The 19,488-nt window shown below is 45.1% G+C and overlaps 1 protein-coding gene across 3 annotated transcripts in view; it reads right to left on the reverse strand.

Annotated features, from left to right (window-relative positions):
• FRMD4A (FERM domain containing 4A) overlaps positions 1 to 19,488 on the reverse strand; it is a 703,559-nt gene that overhangs the window by 619,162 nt on the left and 64,909 nt on the right. For 2 of the 3 annotated variants that reach the window (XM_060397375.1, XM_042230562.2), the window contains exon 1: positions 13,021 to 13,133. The exons of the other annotated variant lie outside the window; for it this stretch is intronic. The gene's annotated coding sequence lies outside the window, so the exon portion shown is untranslated. Of the gene's footprint in view, positions 1 to 13,020; positions 13,134 to 19,488 lie in introns of those variants that run through there. 3 annotated transcript variants of the gene reach the window in all.

The raw sequence follows: 19,488 nt of genomic DNA on the forward strand, positions 1-19,488 counted from the left end.
GAATATAGGAGAAAACCTGAGTGTTAGCCCTAATAACAAAGAAGATACAGTGATATAATGTTCAGAATAGCTCAATTCCAAAAAGAGCATTTGGGTCAAGTTTTGGGCTGTGCCACTAACTTCTTTGAGTATGTCACTCACTTTTTTAAGTCAGTTTTTTCACTGAGAAAAGGAATAGGTTGACATAGATGATCTCTAAGAGCTTTATGCCTAACTACTTGGGGAGAATTTTAATACAAAATGGTATCTGGGCAATGAACACATGAGATTGAGAAGCCTACTAGAGTCTGACCTTCAGCCATCAACATGGTCCCAGCCCCTTTGTTCCAGACAGCATCCAATCTTTCCTTCCTTGGGGCAATATGCCTCACGAATCAGTCTTTGAGGCTACATGGAGTCTAGATTGAAAGGAGCATCAAAATATACTGAGAAAATATTGGGAGTATTATTCCCATTACATTTGCTTATATTCTTGTTTATGGATTCTTTAGGCATGGTGGGCTAAATACATAAATGATGAGTAAATAAATAAATGAACAAACTAAATGTGAATAATTCTCCAGACCATATTTTAATGTAGCTAATCTGACTGCTCTCATCTACTTGGACATCAGCAGAAGCCAATAAATGAGAGAACAGATATCAAAAATGTAGAAGAAAACTTTACCAAGTATATATATTAGATATACAGTAGTTACACAGTAGGCATGACAATGGCATTATTAAATGCACATAGTGACATATAAAGAAAGCTGAGCACTGAATAATTGATGCTTTTGAACTGTGGTATTGGAGAAGACTCTTGAGAGTCCCTTGGACTGCAGGGAGATCCAACCAGTCCATCCTAAAGGAGATCAGTCCTGAGTGTTCATTGGAAAGACTGATGCTGAAGCTGAAGCTCTAATACTTTGGCTACCTGATGTGAAGAGCTGACTCACTGGAAAAGACCCTCATGCTGGGAAAGATTGAAGGTGGGAGGAGAAGCGGGTGACAGAGGATGAGATGGTTGGATGGCATCGCTGACGCAATGGACGTGAGTTTGATCTAGCTCTGAGAGTTCATGATGGACAGGTAAGCCTGGCATGCTGTGGTCCTTGGGGTCTCAAAGATTTGGAAATGATTGAGAAACTGAACTGAACAATGTACAGAGTCTTTAAGGATACTGGATAAGACCATTCCGGGTTCTGGGGCTAAGACTTTTGCTTCATGTAATCGGCTATTTATGCTGCATGATACCAGCCCCTATTAAAAGACAGTTTTGATATCTAGCTGGTTGTCAGACTGCATCCCTGTTATCTCCCCATCCAGGTAGTCCTGTACTGAAAGGTTTACCTCCTCACCACCAGCCCAAATGCCCAGCTCTTTCCTTTCAAGGACCCCAATCAAAGCTGCCGCTTCCACCATTGAAACAGCTGACAGAGAAGTGGCTTTCCAACAGCTGCCTTTTCCAAATACTTTTCCTTCCAAAGGGCTTCCCTTGTGGCTCAGTTGGTAAAGAATCCACCTGTGGGAAACCTAGGTTCAATTGCTGGGTTGGGAAGATCCCCTGGAGAAGGAAAAGACTACCTACTCCAGTATTCTGGCCTGGAGAATCCATGGACTGTATAGTCCATGGGGTCACAAAGAATCAGACACGACTGAATGATTTTCACTGTAAACTCACTTTTCCCTTCCAAAGAGGATGCCATGGCTGTGCCACTGAATCCCATTCCAACCTGGTGCGCATCAGCCCCAGAGAGGGAGGCAAGATGCACCGTGTGAGGAAAGAAGACCTGGGCTGTCATCCCGGCTCTGTCGTTGGTGAGTTGGTGACCTTGGGTAAATCATTTAACTTCTCTGCACCTTAGTTCTTTCATCTGTAGCCTGAAGGGAGGGCCAGGAGGGACCTTTTTTCTTGGCATTAATGTAGTCAATAAAGATCTTCTAAAATTACCCTACTAGGTTCTTTTGAGGCCACTTGTGTCCAGAGAAAAGTAACTGAGAGACTCCAACTCAGGTACTGGCCTCGAGGGAGGCTGTTAACCAACCAGAGGCTGGTGGGAGGCAGCTATTCACAGTCTTACACACACACACACACACACACACACACACACACACACACACACACTCTCTCTCTCTCCATTTCCCTCTGTCCCCCTCTCAATTTCTCTGTCCTTCCCTCCACATCTTTGTGTCATTCCTCAACATACTTCTTCCACTTCCATATGCTTCCAAAATTTCAAGAATAATCTTTGATTCATAAGTGGAAAGAGTCTGGAGGAAAACCTGTCTTCACTTTTCTTCAAATATCTACATGAAAACTGGGCTGAGACATGGCTTCCTATCATCTCCCTACCCTGGTTATCTCCTCTCTGGTTCCCTAATACTAACTAGGTAACTCTAGGCAACTTTCCTCCTCCTTTGAAACCTGGTTCTGTAAAACGGCCTTTAAATAACTACAGTTTGAAGTTGCTGTGCATGTTAAAAATCTCATTGCTGGCACTTTGCAAATTCTGGATAATGATTATACGTAAATATTCGTGATAATATTTTGTGTAATGAGGCTTATCCAGAAGGCTCTGGAATGCAAGCATATATGGTGCTGTTGGCATGATGATGGTGGGACAGGCAGAAAGGAGCCGGAGCTGAGTGTTTTTGCTCAGAGGGCTGAACCATTCTTACCTCATCCTGCCAACTGAGACCCTCCCTTGCCAGAGTTCATGATTTACAAACATACAAAAGGCTTCTGGGTGGTGAGCAGCAGAAGGAATTTAGAATGAGCCTCTTTCTCATTCCCAGAGGGGTTGAGAGACAAAAGATAATGCTCTAGTGATGGAGAAAAAGACAAAGCACATCGCAAACCCCAGGTGGTCCTGGGGCCTCAGGCTTCAGGTGTGTTAAGATCTCAGTGAAGAGACTCCCCTCCTAAAGAACATTTTCTTTTACAAGTAGATTAAACAAGGCAGCATACTGAATAGCTCCCTAATTCATCAGGAAGACCAGAGGGCAAGCCATAAAAGAAGTAAACAGCAAACCCAGTCCGTGCTGCTCTCATTCTGTCAGTCAGATCCAGCGAAAGGGGTGAATAAACTAGCACAGCACCCCCCTGGCCTGAATTCCTGTCCCATCCTTGCTCAGAAATTTCCTTTCAGGACAAATAGCCAGGAGGGGACCCGTGTGCTATTTTCTGATGGCAGTGTTTAAGGAGACAGTGCCCTGAAGTTTGGACAGACTTAATTTGAGAAAACAGGACAGTGATACCCTCTCCTGGGAGCTGGCAGGACAGTCGGATGGCCCAGCGTGGTCCCTCCCCACCAGCCCCATCCGAGTGAAGTGTCTTCTAGGTAGAGCTGAGGTCCCTGCACAGAAACTCATGAACCCATGATCTTGACTTTAGCCAATCCAGAGGGAGGTGGGACTAGCCACATAAATCACTTGGTAAAGCTTCTGGACAAGCTTGCTGCTAAGAATCACCCAAAGTTTCCATTTTCTTCCTTTGTTTCATAAACTTTCTTTTTAAAAAAATATTAATAAGTGGACCCATTTCATGTGCTTTGGAACCTCAAAATATAGAGGTTGTTTCTTGTAAATCTCCTTCACCAGAAAGTCATCCCTGTCCACAGCCAGCTCTGAGTTTCCTCAGTCTGTCCATGCACCACACACCACCGCCTGCTGTCTCCAGGAGATGTTACAAGGACTGGTAGAGGTGGTGGTGTCAATGATGGGATCTTTGGATCCCAGACAAGACCTCCTAAACTCCTTAGTATTCTGGGGTTGGAGTGTGCGCAGAACAGGGACAATGTTCAAGGAGCCCTTGGAGTCATCAGAAGAACTAGAAGACACTTAATTTCCACTGTGACTCAGGCCTGCCCTTGATAAATGCTATAGACTGAAGGTTTGTGTCCTCACAAAATTCATCTGTTGCAATTTAACCTACAATGTGATGGTGTAGGAGGTGAGGACTCTGGGAGGTGATTAGGTTATAGGGGTAGAACCTTCATGAATGGGATTAGTGCCCTTATAAAAGAGATCCCAGAGAGCTTCCTGGCCATCTCTGACCTGTGAAGACACAACAAGAAGACAACCATCTGTGAACCAGGAAGCAGGCTCTCATCAAACAACAAATCTGCCGGCACCTTGATCTTGGACTTCCCAGCCTCCAGAACCATGAGAAATAAATGTCAATAAGCCACCCATCCTCTGGTGTACTTCCTGGTGGCTCAGACACTAAAGAATCTGTCTGCAATGTAGGAGACCCTAGTTTGATCCCTGGGAAGATCCCCTGAAGTAGGGAATGGATACTCACTCCAGCAATCTTGCCTGGAGAATTCCATGGACAAAGGAGCCTAGCGGGCTACAGTCCATGTGGTCACAAAGAGCCGGACAACACTGAGTGACTAACACATCCTCTGGTATTTTGTTATAGCCACCCGAAACAACTTAGACAAGAAGGAAATCCCAAACCTAATTAAGACATTCCTGCAGACAATTCAGTTGCCAGGAGAGGTAATCCAAAGAAGGTGCTTAGACTGGGGCTGGGGAATAAGCAGTCAGTGGGCACCCAGGGGAAGAGATGGTGTAGAGCAGCATCAGACTCTTCTCCCCTGCACAGACATCCCCACACTACCTATAAAGAGCTGTGGCATTAATTACACACCTCCTTGCTCAAGATTCACATAGACTTGGACTGTCTATGAAAATTAATGAAGACAATCAGAGCACCACTCAAAACCTTTCCATCTGCCAAGCACTTCACAAGGCAAGCTCATTAATCTACATGGCCCTCCCATGAAGCTGGTAGTTATGGTTATACCCAGTTTAGAGATGGAGTAACTGAGCAGAGATAAAGCTACTTCCTGGAGTCTCTGGGTGCACTGCAGCCACTCTCTTCTTTTGTCCATAAAGCAAACCACGGGTCTCTGAGCAAGGATTTTCCTGTCTTTTCTTTTACCCCAGCTTTCACTGAGATGAGTATCCCGAAAGAGGGTAACAGATATACAGGCTGGATGGGACTTCCCTGGTGATCCAGTGCTTAAGAATCCACCCTGCAGTACAGGGGACTCAGGTTTGATCCCTGGTTGGGGAACTAAGGTCCCACATGCCATGGAGCAACTAAGCTCACATGCTGCAACTAGTGAGCCCGAGCCACAGCCAGAGAGTCTGTGCACCGCAAGGACAGACCCCACATGATGCGACTAAGACCCGAGGCAGCCAAATAAACTAAACAAGACATACAGCCCGGTTCTTCATGCTGTGCAATGCTTGACTAGCTCCGCTTAGAAGTAGTCATTATCCTCAAAGTTACTCTTTCGTAGCTGAGGTATTGCTAGACTGTTACTGATGACCGATTCATAGCCATTATCAACAGATATTTATTGAATCCCTTCTATATTTCAAATGTTATACTATGCCCTGTGCTCAGTGCTAACTTAGTTTTAAAAACAATAAAGTGAATGCCCCCTCAATTTTGTTGTAATATTATTTAGCCTGAATATAAGGAATTCCTATGGAATATTTCATTAAAATAACCTATTGGTCCACATTTTCCCTGCCTTCAACTTTTGCTCCCTCTAAATTTCATTGACACAAGGATGAACTAGTCACTTAATACTGTAATCCATTACCACAATTCCAAGTTTTGGAAAAAAAAGAACCCTTTTGCCCATTATTGTTTCTCAACTTTTCCCATAGCCACTTGTGCTACTTCTGGAGCAAAGAGGTATCCCTCCCTGTTTCCCAAAGCACAGCAGATACCCCTAAGAGGCATGATTCCTTATGTCAGGCAGTAAGAAACCTCTGGTGAATCACGTGTGACTTTTCAGGGTGGTCACTTTTGTCAAAGTTTCAGGAAGTAGAAGTAAATAAATTACCTGATAAGTAACTTAAAATATTAATTTTCTAATAAAACAAGAAAGACCATATTATGGAGTTAAGTTCAAGCTCAAGACCTAAAGAAATGTCAAATTCACAGCCCACCTCCAGCTAGCTCACTGCTATGAGATGCTGGGAGAACACAGACGGAGTGGTGCTATGGGTCTAAACCATCATATGATGCCTCTGGACAATTTGGGTTGGTGATGGACAGGGAGGCCTGGTGTGCTGCGATTCATGGGGTCGCAAAGAGTCGGAATCGACTGAGCGACTGAACTGAACTGAACTGAATGAGTCAGCACTAGAGGGAATCAGAAGCACTCGGTATTAGAGTTAGAGGTCCATAGATCAAAGGAGCCAACTATCATAGCCATCACTGCCCTATGAGAGATGTCAAGTTAATGGGTAGCTAAGATAGGATGGATATATGTCAGGGAGAAAACAGAGATGAAAGAATGAAAACAGTTAACTTATATACATTTCGTGGAAGTTGGAGTGACTGTTCCTGACACTGTACCCTTTTTAATCAGCATGATGGTGCTTGTGAAAGCACATAGTTAAGAACCCGAAATCTGGGACTTCTCTGGTGGTCCAGTGACTAAGCATCCCCCTGCCAGTGTAGGGGACATGGCTTCCGTCTGGGAAGATTCTACATGCCTCGGGGCAACTAAGCCGGCATGCCACAATTACTGGCCCTGCATGCTCTAGAATGTGCTCTGCAACAAGAGAAGCCACCACAATGAGAAGCCCGTGCACTGCAACTGGAGAGTAGCCCCCGCTCACCACAACTAGAGACAGCCTGGGCACAGTAACAAAGACCAGTGAAGCCAAAGATCAAATTGTTAAAACTGCTTTAAAAAAAAAAGAACCCAGAATCTGATTACACGGGTCTGGGTTCCAATCCTGACGCCACTTACTACATTAATGTGACACTTAAATATCTTCAGGTCCTTGGTTTCTTCATTTCAGAAGTAGATTAAGAGTGGTAGTGTTTCATGGGACAGTGGTGAGGATAAAATGGAATAAGTCATACAAAATATTTGTGTGCCTGATCTGTAATAATCCCCCAATAAAATTATTATGATTTCTAAAGTTTAAAGTGCTACACAATTATAACAAAATATGTTAATGTTATTATCATTCTCCTTTTAAAAAATCTCTCATTCAGTGCCCTTAGTTTAAGGTTATACCTGATTAAAATGAGCAGATGTTATTTTAGCCTTGGTTATATCTGTAGGATCATTGAAATGGGTTTTTCTTTTTAACCTAAAAGTTTTTCCATAGGGATTTGGCAGATGTTTTGTGATTTATGCTATATTCAGAAAAATCCATCACTTCTTAGATGAAAAATTTTTAAGTAAATCATATAAACTTTAGAACAAGGACTCATATTTATAAAATTATACAAGCTAGAAATAATGAGAATATACTTTTAAAAGACACAGGGCATTTCTGAGAGTAAAAATGCAAAACTGATTATTTCTATCGTGGTTTCTAATAATCCTTCCAGAATTATAATGGAATGGCTCACTAGCTACATGACAAGGATTTAGGAATGGCTCTGAGGGATAAGATCTGGCTATGGAATTCTAGGATGTCGAGATATTTTAGATCTGCATATTAACATCCCAAATCAGTGCCCTCCAGATAGGTTGGGACTGTGGCTTCACATGTGTTTGCTACTGGTTGCCAGAGCAACCAAGGAGAAAGAGAAAACCATTCATCATAAATCCCACCTGGTGCTGCCCCATCACTCTCCCTATTCACATTGCAGTAATGATATTATCTACCTGCCCCAATAGCTACTGCAACAATGGATTGTCTAAGTATGCTATGTGTGTCTCTTCCTATTATTTCAACAGGAGTTATTTATGCAGTCTAAAAATAAAATAGGTGAACATGATGGGAAAACGGACCTTATAATATAAATTAATTGAGAAAGAGTGATCTGGACGTCAAATGGGTAACAGCCACCATTTGCTAGAGGGATATATGGAGAGGAGATTGTGATGTACTTTGAAAATAAAGAAGTATTCAGAGTAGCTCAGTAACTGGCTACCAAGTCCCCTCTTGCCTCAGCACAAATTTCAGACTTGGGAAAAAAGAAAATAATCTGAAGATTCAGTTCAGTCCAGTCGCTCAGTCGTGTCTGACTTTGCCGCCCCACGGATTGCAGCACTCCAGGCTTCCCTGTCCATCAGCAACTCCCAGAGCCTACTCATGCTCATTGCGTCGGTGATGACATCCAACCATCTCATCCTCTGTCATCCCCTTCTCCTCCTGCTTTCAATCTTTCCCAGCATCAAGGTCTTTCCTAATGAGTCAGCTCTTTGCATCAGGTGGCCAAAGTATCGGAGTTTCAGCTTCAACATCAGTCCTTCCAATGAATACTCAGGTCTGATTTCTTTTAGGATGGACTGGTTGGATCTTCTTGCAGTCCAAGGGACTCTCAAGAGTCTTCTCCAACACCACGGTTCAAAAGCATCAATTCTTCAGTGCTCAGCTTTCTTTATAGTCCAACTCTCACATCCATACGTGACTACCAGAAAAACAATAGCTTTGACTAGATGGACCTTTGTTGGTAAAGTAATGCCTCTGCTTTTTAATATGTTGTCTAGGTTGGTCATAACTTTTATGCCAAGGAGCAAGCATCTTTTAATTTCATGGCTGCAGTCGCCATCTGCAGTGATTTTGGAGTCCAAGAAAATAAAGTCTCTCACTGTTTCCATTTTTTCCCTACCTATTTGCCATGAAGTGATGGGACCAGATGCCATGATCTAAGTTTTCTGAATGTTGAGTATTAGGCCAACTTTTTCAATCTCCTCTTTCACTTTCATCAAGAGGCTCTTTAGTTCTTTTTTGCTTTCTGCCATGAGGGCGATGTCGTCTGCATATCTGATATTTCTCCCAGCAATCTTGATTCCAGCTTGTGCTTCATCCAGTCCTGCATTTCTCATGATGTACTCTGCATACAAGTTAAATAAGCAGGGTAACAATATACAGCCTTGACGTACTCCTTTCTTGATTTGGAACCAGTCTGTTGTTCCATGTTCAGTTCTAACTGTTGCTACTTGACCTGCATATAGATTTCTCAGGAGGTAGGTCAGGTGGTCTGGTATTGAAGAGGGCCAGTATCAAAAGTGCTGAATCACAGGGACTGGTGAGCTGAACAACCTGCAAGCTTTGAGCAGGTTTCCTAAGCTTGACACTATTGACATTTGGAGCTGGTTAATTCTTTGCACTGGCGGTCTGTCCTGAGCACCGCAGACTGTTTAGCAGACCTGGTCTCTATAGACTACATGTGTTCACCCCTTCTCTCTAGCTGTGACAACCAAAAATCTCTCCAGACATGGCCCAATGTCCTCTAGGACAGTGGTCCCCAAACTTTTGGGCACCAGGGACAAATTTCATGGAAGACAGCTTTTTTATAGACCAGACATGTAGGGAGGTGATGGTTTTGGAATGATTCAAATGCATTGCATTTATTGTGCAATTTATTTCTAATCTAATACTGCTGGTGATCTGACAGGAGGCACCGGTCCACAGCCTAGAGGTTGGGGATCCCTGCTCTAGGGGATGAGTCTTGGAGGGATAAACTAGCTCTTGACTGAAAACTACTGCTTATCCCTCAAGGTTTCTCTCAAAGTCAGATGAAGTTTGGGGAGGTGCTTTCAGATTATTGGGGCTTCCATGGTGGCTCAGACAGTAAACAATCCACTTGTAATGCAGAAGATCCAGGTTCATTCCCTGGATTGTGAAGATCCCCTGGAGAAGGGAATGGCAACCCACTCTAGTATTCTTGCCTGGAGAATTCCATGGTCAGAGGAGCATGGAGAGCTACAGTCCATGGGGTCACAAAGAGTCGGACACAACTGAGTGACTAACATATTTCTAGATTATTAATATATTTTCTGGTACAATACCATTGAATCACTGAATTAAATGAGCACAACCCTGTTTAATTGGATGCTTTTAACTCTCAGGGTGTGTGTGTGTGTCTTTGTGTGTGTGTGTGTGTGTGTGTGTGTGTGTGTAAGGCTATGCAGGACTATTTTACACAACATTCAGTAAAGCAGAAGGCAGAAAAGGATGTTTGAAAATGTTTCCTCAAAGGTTAATGACATAAAGAGAATACATTCATAAAAGAGAAAAAAATTGGAAAGGAGGAAAATGACATTTTCATATTTGAGAATATACATTATTTTAACTTCCTTTATTTTCTTTGTTATGAAGAGACTCCAAGAAATGTAATTTGCAAATATAATTGAAAGTTAATTATACTATTATAAATTGTATCCTTTTACTGCTCTCTGGAGAACACTAAGAATTTTACGGTGAATAGATGGGTATAAATGTTCATATTATAATCAATACACAATTTATATCATTGAGCTACCATTAAATATAATGAATTCCCACACTGTGTCATGGAAATAATCAAGAACGGAACTATTTTTTTCTTCAGAATTCCTAGGCAGCATTTAAGTTTCAGTGTTGCTAGCACTGTGTATTGACAAAACACGTTTTATTTAGGAGACACAACGCCTGGGGCAGGAGGATAGATGCAGCTAATAGAGTCAGAACAAAGGCACATAGAGAAAACATAATTGGCTCCAGTTCTACAAATCAAGTCCATGGCTAAAGAAATAAAGAGAGGTTACGAAAGGTAAGAGATCAAGACCTTAGGATTTTTAGAATCATTTCATACGTCACATGTTTCTTTCAGACAAATGAAGTCTGTGTGTATTGTAGTTCTTGTGAACACATGTCTGGAGGTTTGAAAGAAGGAAGAGAAGAAGCAAGGAAAAATACATATTGCTTAAAGTTGTATCTTCACATACCATCTCATTTAATCCTTATAACATCCCTAGGAAGTGCATGTTATTAACCTGTGTTAAAGACGAGGAAACTAGAGGCCCGTTAAGTAAGTTGCCCAATGTCAGGCGATATGGTTTTGCCAAATTTCAAGGCCCTCCTCTTACTCATAAGCCACTCAATACAGCGTCTCTTGGCAAAATGTTTATTTTTATTTCCAGAATGGACTACTCTCTTCATTTTATTTGTGTATGCAAGTCAGCCAATTACGAATTCAATGGAGTGAACAAATAACCTCTTTTAAGGCTCCAAATACTCTAAGTTAAATGTTTATAAATCATTTATGTGTCCATATAAATTAACAGAATTTTCAGAATTTAGATTTGCGTCCTGAATTTTCTATTTACTAGCTGTACATCCTGGCAAACATCCCTAGTGTTATTATGACATAAATTGTTGTTTGTGACCTAGGCCTTAGATACCTAATCGCTGTAGGATTATTTTATAGGATATAATGCATTCTAGATTCCAAATTACTGATTCACAAATATTAGAACGTGATCGAATTTAAAACAGAGGATACATATTTTAAATGTCTAGCTCAAACTTAATCATTTATTAGTGGAATAACCTGTAGGTAGGTATGTGTTTGTGCATGTGTATGTATATTAGTTTTATTTTTTGCTTCAGGTATGAAACACAACTGTCAAATCATGACATTGCTATAAAAAAAGAAAGAAGTGACATTTTTCAACAAATATGCAGTAAAAGGCAGTTCTTCCAACGTTATAGGCCACTTGTACTGCCTACAGTGACACACATGACAGATAATTGAATGTGAATTCTTGGTATAGATTCTTCATCTAATCAATGAATGCCTTCCACTCTCTGCATCCATAATGCTTCAGCCCTAGATCTATTTATTTTCTGCAAATAGGCCTAAACACTGAAAATGTAATATACTGTAAGACTTCCTCAAATCATTTACTTTTCCATTTGTTAGGACCAAACATGACAAGCTTCATGGGGCCAAGGTAGGCCTAAGTCTCCTTTACAGAGGGGCTGAGTTATTGCCAAGAAGGAGCTGAGATCATCCTCTGCAGGCGCCAGGACTCGACCAATCAGTATACTCCCTGTAGCCTGGTTCAGGCTTATCAGGACAAGGAGGAACACCCCCCCCCCCCGCCCCCACCCCAGGAAGCCCGCGCGCGCGAAAATCTAGCCAATTAGCAGATGCTAAGGAGCCCTGGCAACCAATCCGCCCCTGCCAACGCCCTGTCTTTGTCTTAACCCTATAAACACTGCTGTAACTCAGGGCTCTGCGCCCTTGTTCCACTCCATTGCATTGGATGAAATTTGGGTCCTGGCCCGAGCTAGCAATAAAATTCTCTTTTTGCGTTTGCATTGCTGTGGATGTCTTGTTCTCTCAGTTCTGGGGATTGGGACCTCGGGCATGACATTTGGGGGCTCGTCCGGGATCCCCTGACTGAGAAGAACACCACTTTCCAGGCACAAGGGAAGCCTTGCTAGGAGGAAGTATATTAGGACGCCGGCATCAGGTCAGGGGGCGAGAGAGTCACCCAGCCAGCATAAGTCCGGAGCCCAGCACTCGAGCTGGAAGGCAGCTGGTTCTGTGAGCCGCTCTGTAAAGGAACGGGGGGAAACGTCTCTCCCGATCCTGAGTCTGGTGGGCAGTGGACGCCCTTCGGTAAGGTAACTTTGGGGAACAGGACAACAGCAACGCGGGATAAGCCTAGTTCAGTGTTTTCGGCCAATATTCGTTCGTCTACTGTCTGTCGCTTGTCTTTGTGTGCCGGCGGTGTGCTTGCTGTTTGTGCGTTTATTGTGGGTGTTGCCGCCGTGGGTCAAAGTTATTCTACACCGCTATCTGTAATGACTGACCATTTTTCCGATTTTAAGTCCAAGGCTCAGAATCTATCCCTGCTAGTAAAGAAGAGCAAGCTAAAAACCCTATGCTCATCTGAGTGGCCGACATTTCAGGTCGGTGGCCGCCGGAGGGAACTTTCGGGCTGCCAGTCATCCAGGCTGTTAAAGAAAAGATAATGGCTCCTGACCCTCAGGGCCATCCGGACCAAGCTCCCTACATCCTGGTCTGGGAAAATCTAGTAGAAGACTCTCCCGTCTGGCTGAAACCCTTTATTCACAACCCCCCCAGTGCTTCTGTTCCACAGGTCCTGGTCATGGAGACCTCTAAGGAAGAAGACGACCGGGAGGCATGGGAGAGCCAGAAGAAACCGATACTCCAGGAATCTTCCCTATACCCTAGTCTGATTGATTTAGACACTGAAATCTCGCCTCCCCCGTATACTCCACCACCCTTGCTCCCGCAGGTACCTCAGGTGTCGTCCGGAGAACAAAGAGGGAACTCAGAACCCTCAGCTCCGCAGCAGGAAGGGGGACCAGCCCAGGGAACTCACGGAAGGACCCGAGGGGGCGGGGACTCGTCTGACTACGGGAGCCGAGAGGCCCCTTCGTCTACTGTTGGAGCGCTTCCTGTCCCGGTCGGGCGGCAAATCCTGACGGAAAACGGAATTATCAACATTGGCCGTTCTCAACCAGTGACCTATATAACTGGAAAGCTCAAAACCCCTCTTTTTCTGAAAAGCCCCAAGGCCTTATTGATCTTTTAGACACTATCCTGTTTACTCACAATCCTACTTGGGATGATTGTCAGCAGCTGTTACAGGTACTTTTCACCACAGAGGAATGGGAGCGAATTCTGTCGGAAGCGCGGAAACACGTTCCCGGGGTGGATGGGAGGCCGACCATGCAGCCCCATCTAGTGGAAGAAGGGTTCCCTTCCATGCGGCCAAACTGGGACTTTGAGCGTCTGGACAGCCGGTAGGAAGCGTCTTCGGGTCTTTCATCAGACTCTAATGGCCGGCCTCCGGGCAGCCGCCAGAAAACCGACAAATTTATCTAAGGTAAATCTGATAAGACAGGAGCCAAACAAGAGCCCGGCAGCCTTCTTAGAGAGGTTAATGGAAGCCTTTAGGCAGTATACGCCCATGGACCCCCAGGCTGATGAGTCACGCGCAGCAGTTCTGTTAGCTTTCCTGAACCAGACAGCTCCAGATATCAGGAGAAAGTTACAGAAGATAGAAGGGCTGGGGAAATTGTCAATACAGGATCTGGTAAGGGCAGCTGAAAAAGTGTTTAATAACAGAGAGACCCCTGAAGAGAGGGAGGAACGGATTAGACAGGAAGAAAGAGAATATGAAAAACGGATTAGACGGGAGGAAAGAAAATATAGGGGTGAAAAAAACCGGAGAAATCAGAAAGAGCTGGCTCAGATCCTTTTTGTGGGGACGAGAAAGGGGCCTGAAGCCCCGAGAACTAAAGACACCCGGTCGGGAGGAAAGGAAAAACCAGCTAGACCTGCCCTAAAGAGAGACCAATGCGCTTACTGCAAAAAGCAGGGACACTGGAAAAATGAGTGCCCCAAGAGAGATCTGAAGAAAAAGACTGTAAGACAGGAAGAATCTTCCTCGGGGACCCACGTCTTATATGCAGGGGAAGATAGTGATTAGGGGGGTCAGGGCCCGGCACCTCTCCCCGAGTCCTGGGTAACTATTAATGTGGAGGGGAAACCGGTCGGCTTCATGGTGGATACGGGAGCCCAGTACTCAGTTCTCAGCCAAAAATTTGGGCCGATGTCCAAAAAGACTAGCTTGATCCAGGGAGCCACCGGGACAAAGAGATATTACTGGACTACTAAACAAAAAGTGGACTTGGGAGCTCAACGGGTGTCCCACTCATTTCTGGTGATCCTGGAATGTCCGGCCCCTTTATTAGGAAGAGACCTATTGGCCAAAGTCAATGCGCAAATTCACTTTGACTCTGGGGGGATATCAGTCACAGACGGGCTTGGACAACCAATTCATGTTTTATCCCTGGCACTGAGAGATGAATACAGACTATATTCACCAAAACCCCCTGCAGCAGTGGATCCTGCTATGCAGCAGTGGATTCAGAAATACCCTCTGGCCTGGGCAGAGATAGCGGGAATAGGACTGGCTAAACAAAGACCTCCCACTGTTGTTGAATTAAAAGCAAATGCTACTCCTGTGAGGGTGAAACAGTATCCCATGAGCCAGGAGGCTTGGCAAGGAATTATGCCACACATCCAGCGCCTCCTAAAGGCAGGAATTCTCAAAAAGTGCCGGTCCCCATGGAATACTCCCCTGTTGCCTGTGAAAAAGCCCGGAGGAGCAGACTTTAGACCAGTCCAAGATCTTTGTGAAGTCAACAAACGGGTGAGTGACATTCATCCCACTGTCCCTAACCCATACACCCTCCTGAGCAGCTTGCCACCAGACTATGTCTGGTATACAATTTTAGACTTGAAAGATGCCTTTTTCAGCTTGCCTTTGGCACCCCAGAGCCAGGAAATCTTCGCATTCGAATGGGCTGATGAGGACGGCCAAACTATGGGGCAGCTGACCTGGACTCGCCTCCCACAGGGGTTCAAAAACTCGCCGACGTTCAGTGAGGCTCTAGGCGAAGATCTCTGTATCGAACCAGACACCCCGAAGTTGTTCTGTTGCAGTATGTAGATGACCTAATGCTGGCCGCTACGACTAAGGAGGTTTGCCTAAAGGCCACAGGCGATCTCCTCCAGACTTTGGGGACATTGGGGTACCAGGCAAGTGTGAAGAAGGCCCAAACTGCTAGACAGGAAGTCATTTATTTGGGATATAAAATAAAACAGGGACAAAGATGGTTGACTCAGGCTATGAAAGAGACTATTCTACGGATCCCCGAGCCAACAACTCCCCGGCAGGTGAGGGAGTTTCTAGGGATGGTTGGGTACTGCAGGCTGTGGATTATGGGGTTTGCTGAAAAGGCCCGACCTCTATATGAAAGAAGCAGAGAAAATAGAGACTGGACTTGGACTGAGCCAATGAGGCGGGCATTTCAGGAACTTCGACAGGCATTACTGGAAGCCCCAGCCCTTGCTCTTCCGGACCCAGCTAAGCTGTTTCAACTGTTTGTGGATAAAAAGCAGGAAGTAGGGAAGGGAGTCCTGACGCAGCAATGGGGACCATGGAGATGGCCTGTGGCATATCTCTCTAAACGACTGGATCCAGTAGCTGTGGGATGGCCACCCTGTCTCCATATCATCGTGGCCACTGCTCTCCTTGTCCATGATGCTGACAAGCTGACTTATGGACAGCGTCTCCTGGTCTACACTCCTCATGCCATAGAGGGAATCCTCAAACAGCCACCTGGTAAGTGGATTTCTAATGCTCGCTTAACCCATTACCAGGCCCTGCTGCTGGATGCTCCCCGGATACACTTTCAAACACCTTGTTTTCTGAACCCTGCCACTTTGCTACCCATCCCGGAGAAGGACGGGCCCCTCCATGACTGTGTTGAAGTGTTAGCTGAGGTAACCGCCATACAAAAAGACCTCAGTGACTTGCCATTAAAAAACAGTGAGCTGGTATGGTTCACGGACAGGAGCAGTTCTATAAAGGATGGACAGAGAAAAGCGGGGGCAGCCATAGTAGATGACACTGGTAGGATCATCTGGGCTGAGGCCTTGCCCCCTGGAACATCTGCCCCAAAAGCAGAACTGATAGCTGTGATACAAGCACTAGAGAGGGCAAGAGGAAGAAGAGTCACTATTTACACTGAGAGCCGATATGTATTCGGCACTGTGCACATTCAACGCCCCATATATAAAGAGCGGGGGCTCTTGACGGCAGAGGGAAAAGAGATTAAAAACGTGCCTGAGATTCGCAGACTCTTGGCAGCGGTCCACTTGCCCCGGGCAGTGTCCATAGTGCATGTCCCGGGACACCAGAAAGGAGAGGGTGCCAGGGCCCGAGGCAACCATGCGGCCGATGCAGCAGCCCGTGAGGCAGCTGCTGGAGACCACGAAGCCCATATACTGACTGTGGGATTGCCACCGCCGGCAATGGGAACACTCCCCCCAAGCCCCATATACTCCCCCTCTGATTTGAGCTGGGTGCAAGATAATACCACCCGTCCTGCTGGCAAAAACGGATGGTATCGGGACCAGGATGACAACTTGTTGCTTCCTGCCAATCTGGGCAGGCATCTCTGTACCCATTTACATCAAACTACCCATTTGGGAGAGAAAAAGACTTTGACACTCCTACAAACAGCACAGCTGCAGTTTCCCCAACAGAAGAAAACCATCCAGGATATAGTCTGTACCTGCAAGGCCTGCCAGATGATGAGACCGGGAAAAGGACAGCACACAGGTGTAAGATATCGGGGGGAAAGGCCAGGACATCATTGGGAGATAGATTTCACTGAGACAGAATTGGACCCTGGGTACATTGCAACCACGTGTGACAGGCCACTCCAGAGAAACAAGAGAGGGCTCAAAGAAAATGGAAGTCAACACTGCATCCCTCCAATCCCTTAAAATTGAAGCTCGTCCGACAGCAGATCTCAGACAGATCACTCTGACTCTCCTGATGATGGCTGTCCTCCTCAACCCCGAACTGCCAGCACTGACCCATATCAAACTGTCAAGATTACCTGGAGACTTCAAAATGGGCTGACGCGAGAGGTACTCAATACGACCACTGAGACACATCCTCCGAACACCACCTGGTGGCCTGACTTATATTTTGACTTCAAGGACTTAGTGGACACCCTGTGGTCAGGGTTTTTGGTCCGAGCTAAAGGTTTTGGGGCATGTCCTGGTCATAAAAGTGACGAGGAAACTTGTGGGGGTATACAACATTATTTCTGTAGGTCATGGAGCTGTGTGACTTCAAATGATGGGGTAGGGAAATGAAAAATTAGCAACCGAGATTTAGTCAACTTCTCCTTCACTCAGCCTGTGTCAGGACATGAATTCTATGATCAGAGAGATGAGATACCTAAAGATGAGATTGCTCAGGTAAAATTAATGTTTAACTAGAAGTTGGCTATGCAGGAAAAGTCTTGGGTGTCTGGATTATCTCGGGGCTTCCAGCTACAGGCCAATGGGTTCAGTGTAAACCCTGGGAGACTCTTGATTGTGAGACAGATCATAGAACCTATCCAAACCCAAAGTGTAGGCCCCAATCAGATTGAAAATCCGGGCCCACAAAAGGTGTTTAAGGCAGATCCAACTCAGAGGGCTACAATTCTGAGCCCTACGCCCTCCGTTTCTCGACCAGGAGGCCAGCCTAATATAGCAGAGGCCCTCAACCCCTTGTCCTCCACCTCCAACCTTGAAACGTGGGACCCATTATGGGATCTAGCTAAAGCAGCCTTTAAAGCCTTAAACCATTCTAACCCCAGAGCAACTCAATCTTGTTGGCTCTGCTACACTCTTTACCCTCCCTTTTATGAAGCAATAGGCTTAGATGCTTCTTACAATCTGTCCATCAGCTCAGGTCCACCTCAATGTCACTGGAAAAAACATAGGGTCGGTCTCACTATGAAAAAAGTTTGGGGAAGAGGACTTTGCTTAGGTAAAGTTCCACTTGAAAAGACTTCCTTGTGCGCCCGAACAGTCAATCTCACAGAACTGGACCAAATAAAATGGATTGTGCCCAAGGCAGGGGGATGGTGGGTCTGCTCACATACTGGGCTGACTCCGTGTCTATATGCACCGGTCTTTAATCCAAATAGAGAGTTTTGTGTATTAGTGACTGTGATGCCCAAAATCTTATATCACCCAAAAGAAGATATGTATGACTATTGGGCCAAGGAGACTATAGATTGGTTAGGGAAAAACAGAGTTAAGAGAGAGCCTATCACAACCATCACACTAGTGAACATGTTTGGTCTCGGGATTGCCGGGGCAGGGACAAGAATAACATCCCTGACTATGCAAAATCAGGGATTCACTTCCCTACGAGCGGCAATAGATAAAGACATTACCCGTATAAAACAGTCAATCAGCCACCTTGAAAAATCCCTAACTTCACTGTCAGAAATAGTTTTACAAAACAGAAGGGGCCTAGACTTTATCCCCCTACACTAAGGCGGATTTTGTGCGACTTTGGGAGAAAAATGTTGCTTTTATGCAGACCATACTGGGGTGGAGAGAAAGTCTATGGCAAAAATAAAAAAAAGATTAGCACAGCAGAAGCGAGAACAAAAAGCCCAGCAGGGGTGGTTCGAGTCTTGGTTCCATCAATCTCCTTGGCTAACAACACTACTTTCTACCCTACTCGGACCGCTCATTATACTCCTACTCATTCTAACTTTTGGCCCATGTATTTTAAATAAATTGATAATCTTTGTAAGAGAACAAAAAAGTACCGTTCAGGTAATGGTACTGAGGCAACAATATCAGGCAGTGTCTCAAAATGGAGAGAAAGATTCCTCTCAAGGATCAAAAGACAGGGGGTAATGTTAGGACCTGTAAGACTTCCTCAAATCATTTACTTTTCCATTTGTTAGGACCAAACAGGCGCCATGACAGGCTTCAGGGGGCCAAGGTAGGCCTAAGTCTCCTTTACAGAGGGGCTGAGTTATTGCCAAGAAGGAGCTGAGATCATCCTCTGCAGGCGCCAGGACTCGACCAATCAGTATACTCCCTGTAGCCTGGTTCAGGCTTATCAGGACAAGGAGGAAAACCCCCCGAGGAAGCCCGCGTGCGCGAAAATCTAGCCAATTAGCAGATGCTAAGGAGCCCTGGCAACCAATCCGCCCCTGCCAATGCCCTGTCTTTGTCTTAACCCTATAAATACTGCTGTAATTCAGGGCTCGGGGCCCTTGTTCCACTCCATTGCATTGGATGAAACTTGGGTCCTGGCTCGAGCTAGCAATAAAATTCCCTTTTTGCGTTTGCATTGCTGTGGATGTCTTGTTCTGTCAGTTCTG

Source organism: Ovis aries, chromosome 13 (assembly GCF_016772045.2).
Source record: "Ovis aries strain OAR_USU_Benz2616 breed Rambouillet chromosome 13, ARS-UI_Ramb_v3.0, whole genome shotgun sequence".
NCBI lineage: Eukaryota > Metazoa > Chordata > Mammalia > Artiodactyla > Bovidae > Ovis > Ovis aries.